Here is a 4,697-nt window from a genome sequence, read left to right on the forward strand (position 1 = left end):
TATATATATATGTAAATATACATGCATATACATACATAAATACAAACATATATATATATATATATATATATATATATATATATATATATACACATATACATACGTATATATACGAATACGCACACGCACACACACACACACACACACACATATATATATACACGCATATGTATGTGTATATATATAATCATTTGTAGGATTCATTAGAATCATGGTATTTTGATAAGGACACCAAGTTAGTGCCAAGATAAGCATATCCTTGTATATACCGTATATGGACACTCACGCATATACGAACATATCTTGACACTTACATACATATGCACATGAACAAACCAATATACACATCCTTATAAATATACATGTATACGAAATTATATACACATGCATGCTGGCATTCACTTTCACTATTCACTGTGAGTTCCAGATCCAACGTAGGGAAGGTTACTGGTTATGGTTCTGATAAACCGACGAGAGGACGTCGATAAGGTGGCAGAAAAAGTGATGCAAACCAATGTGGGGGACGCAAAAAGGCCTATACTGGAACATTACCAGTGGCCAGCAAACTAAAGCCAGCAATTCGTGATAAACGCCGAGGTCAAATCAAGTATTACTGTTGCACAATAATGCACGCCCAGATAACCACCCACATCGTTGAAACCATTGGAAAATTGGGCTTAGAGCTGCTGGAACACCCAGCATACAGCCCACATCTCGCCCCTTCCAACTATCGCCACATTGGACCGCTCAATCATCCTTTACGAGGTCGTCGATTTGCTACGGACGGAGAAATGTAGGAAGTGGTGCATAAATGGCTGCACGACCGGCAGCAAACCTTCTCCGATAGAATGATTAAGCTTGCAGGGCGCAAGAAAAAGTGCATCAAAAATCAAAGAGACTGTTTCGAAAGATGTAATTCTTCAACCCCTGCTTTTGTTTGGATAAATTATAGAAACAAACAAGGGAGCGTATAGTTTTTGACTTATACTCGTGTATGTATGTACGACGGGGTACCCAACAGAAACCGGAATTTTGTGATATTGTTTTATTCACTTAGTTTTACATGTTTACACCTTTTATCGCTTTCAAAGTATTCTCCATTTGAAGCAATGCATCGGTCCAGACGCGTTTTCCACAGTTCGAAGCAGTGCTGGAATTGCTGCGAAGTGAAGCCTGTTAACTCCTCGTCGATTTTTTTTCTTCACCTCTTCTACATCTGCAAATTCCGTTGCACCAGCTTCCGTCATCAGTGATGACACGCATTCAATCGTAACTGTTTTTGATTTTCTGTGAGCAAGCGAGGCACAAATGTTGCTGCATCTCTTTTCATTTGCATTCCTCGCTCAAAATTCGTTGACTCCAGGACACACTAGTCATGTCAACAAGTTCGTCAATTGTTTGGTGACGATCCTTGAAGATCAGTTCATGAATATTCGTGATGTTTGCATTCGTTCGGGAGTGAGGGTTGACGGTAGCCCTGAACGAGGTTGGTCTTCAAGCGATAAGCGACCATTCGTAAACTATTTTTCTTGCTCATGGCAGCGTCCTTGTAAGTTGTTTGAAGCATAACAGCTGTTTCGGCCGCCGTTTTCTCTGGCAGAAAATTTCACGGAAGTATGCTGTTCCTTCGTTTCAGCTAACGCAAAAATCAACAAACAGGGGAGAAGCACTGGAAAAACAAAGACGCACAACGTGGCAAAAGGACTTCACTGAAAGACGCCGGTCGGCAGACTGATACCTGTGGGCTGCATCACGTGGCTTCTAGCGGCGGAAGTCTGAACTACAACGGGCTTTTCCCCTGGAGAACGTTCCCGGTTACTTTTGGGTACCTCCTCATATACGTATGTGTGTGTGTGTGTGTGTATACACACATACACACACGCTCACACACATGTATATCGTATTCATGGGATACCTTTCATGAATGAAGCCATCTCGATGTAATTATCGATATATGTAAATGACATAATATACGGCATCTAAAGAAATGGGGCTATAACCTATTAATATCAAAATGCATGAAACATTAACTTACAAACTGAAGAACGAAGATCACGCCCTTTTAAATTATATAAAAGAATTCCTAGCCTTTGCTAAACCTTAGGCATACGGGATAATTATCGGAGAAGTTCTGGTCATCGACTCGAATCAACCGGGTAATCTGTTCTTGAGGACTTTCGACTCCTCTAGTCTGACCGTGTTACCTGTAGTGAGGCACTATTTATAGACCAGTTCTACAAGCATATAAATGCCGTAAGCCGAGACTTCCACGATGCGCTCTGAGTGATGAAACTGCTCTGTAGCCACTCGTGGAATGCCAGGTCTTAGTTTACTCATAGAGATTGGTCGCACATGTCGAACAACTTTTGTCACATGTAAGACGGATCCCTCTTTCAACAGATACTACCGAAAAAATATTGGTTTCAAACTTTGGCACAAGGCCAGCAATTTAGGGTGGGGGAAAGCCTGTCGATTATATCGACCCCAGTGCTCAACTGGTTCTTATTTTATCGATCCCAAAAGGATGAAAGGCAGAGTGAACGCCAGCGGAATTTGAAATCAGAACATAAAGACGAACGAAATATCGCTAAACATTTTTGCCCGGGTTGCTACTGATTCTGTCAGTACGCCGCTACCGAAAATATATTACCACAGTTTTTTTTGTTTTTTTTTTTAACCAAGAAGGGTAGGCAGTTTTCGTCTATACGGTAACTACCCGGTGGACTCGGAAGAAAGAACTGCAGAGGGACAAGTTTCTCTTCAAAGAGGTCCTCATTGACTTTAAGTTTCTTTTGATAAGCGATATGTTGTTTCTCACTGAGATTGTTGAACGGTGGGTGATTGTGAAGAGTATAACCTGAGTGACTTGGTCTGCGCTCAGTATGTACTTATAAGCTATATAAGAACGTCTAAGAAAAGTCATATACTCTTATTGCTCAAGATAACACCAAATCTGTGGTGTCCCTTGGTAGACTTTTAGTGAAGGTCCCTCCATTGTGGACCTTACCTTGATGGTATTTCATTATGTAAGGCGGTCAAATGGCGGAGTCATGAGTGCATTAGACATATTGCTTTGTGCTAATCATTCTGGTTTTCAACGCTTTTAATTCAAATCCCGCCGAATTCAACTTAGCCACTTTTTCTTTTGAAGTCGACAAGGCAGCTACTTTGTAATAGAGTCGACCCTCCGCTTTCTTTTTTTTTTCTCTCATTTTTTCTTTCTGTCTCTTCCTTTCCATCTTTCGGTTCGTCTGTCTGTCTGTCTATCTGTCTGTACGGATGTATGTTTCTCTAAGAAGAAGAAGAAATCAGATGAGATCAGTGCTAGATGAGATCACTTCGCTTGGCCTAAAAATATCCAAGTTACGCTATATATCAAGACGGCCGCCCCCACAAGATGAGACCCGTGGTATAACATGGTATTATACATCTGTTATTACTTTACTTCTTACACATTTTAACGTTAACTCTCACTGTTTTGATCCCTTTTTTTTTGTATTGTCTTTAAAATCTTTGGACCATTATAGCCAACACATTGATTGTCATTCTACATATTTACTACATTGAAGGTAGCGAGCTGGTGGATTCGTTAGCATGCCGGGCAAAATGCTTTGCGGCATTTCGTCCGTTTTTATGTTCTAAGTTTAAATTCTAACGAGGTCTTTCATCCTTTCGCGGTCGATAAAATAAGTACCAGTTGAGTACTGGGGGTCGATGTAACTTCAGGCCTTGTGCCTATAGTAAAAAGGATTATTTACTGCATTGAAGGTAGCGAGCTGGTAGAATTGTTAGCGTGTCGGACAAAACGCTTATTGACATTTCTTCTGACTTTACGTTCTGAGTTCAAATTCCGACGAAATAAAATTAACTTTTCATCCTTTCGGGATCGATAAAATTAATACCATTTGAACACTGGAGTCGATGTAATCGACAAGCCCCCCTCCCGCACGATTTCAGGCGTTGTGCCTATAATAGAAAGGATTATTAAGGCAGCGAGCTGGCAGAATCGTTAGCATATCGGACAAAATACTTAATAGCATTTCTTCTGATTCTTTACGATCTGAGTTCAAATTCGGTTGAGGTCTACTTTGCCATTCATTCTTTTGGGGTCGAAAAGTTAAGTGCCAGTGAAACAACGGGGTCGAGGTAATCGACTAGTCCGCTCCCCCATATTTCAGGCCTTGACCCTACAGTTGAAAGGATTATTATTATTCCGCTGATGTCGAATTCGCCTTTCATACTTTGGGAGTCGATAAATCAAGTACCATTTGAGTACTGGGGTCGATGTGATAAACTGCCCTCCTCCCCCCCAGAAATCCAGGCCTTATGCCTACAGTAGAAAGGATTATAATTATAATTATTATTATTATTGTTCAGTAGTTTTTTTTTATAACGTGCTTTCACTTCACTACCGAGCGTAGCTCTGTGCGCCTTGGGTATGTGCTGTGATTTGCTGTGGTGCTCTTATGTTTACTGTACTGAAAGTGTTTTGCGTAGAATGTGTGCAGTACCCAGTAGTGCAATTTTCTGTATGTTATATATATTTGTAAGTCCTGGTGTTTTTGTTATGTATTTGTCTGAATATTTTTTTATTATACCTAAGGCACCTACTATGATAGGAATTGTTTCTGTTTTTAGACTCCACATTCGAGTTATCTCTATTTCCAGGTCTTTGTATTTTGAAAGTTTTTCCATTT

Source organism: Octopus bimaculoides, chromosome 7, assembly GCF_001194135.2.
Source record: "Octopus bimaculoides isolate UCB-OBI-ISO-001 chromosome 7, ASM119413v2, whole genome shotgun sequence".
NCBI classification, from domain to species: Eukaryota; Metazoa; Mollusca; class Cephalopoda; order Octopoda; family Octopodidae; genus Octopus; species Octopus bimaculoides.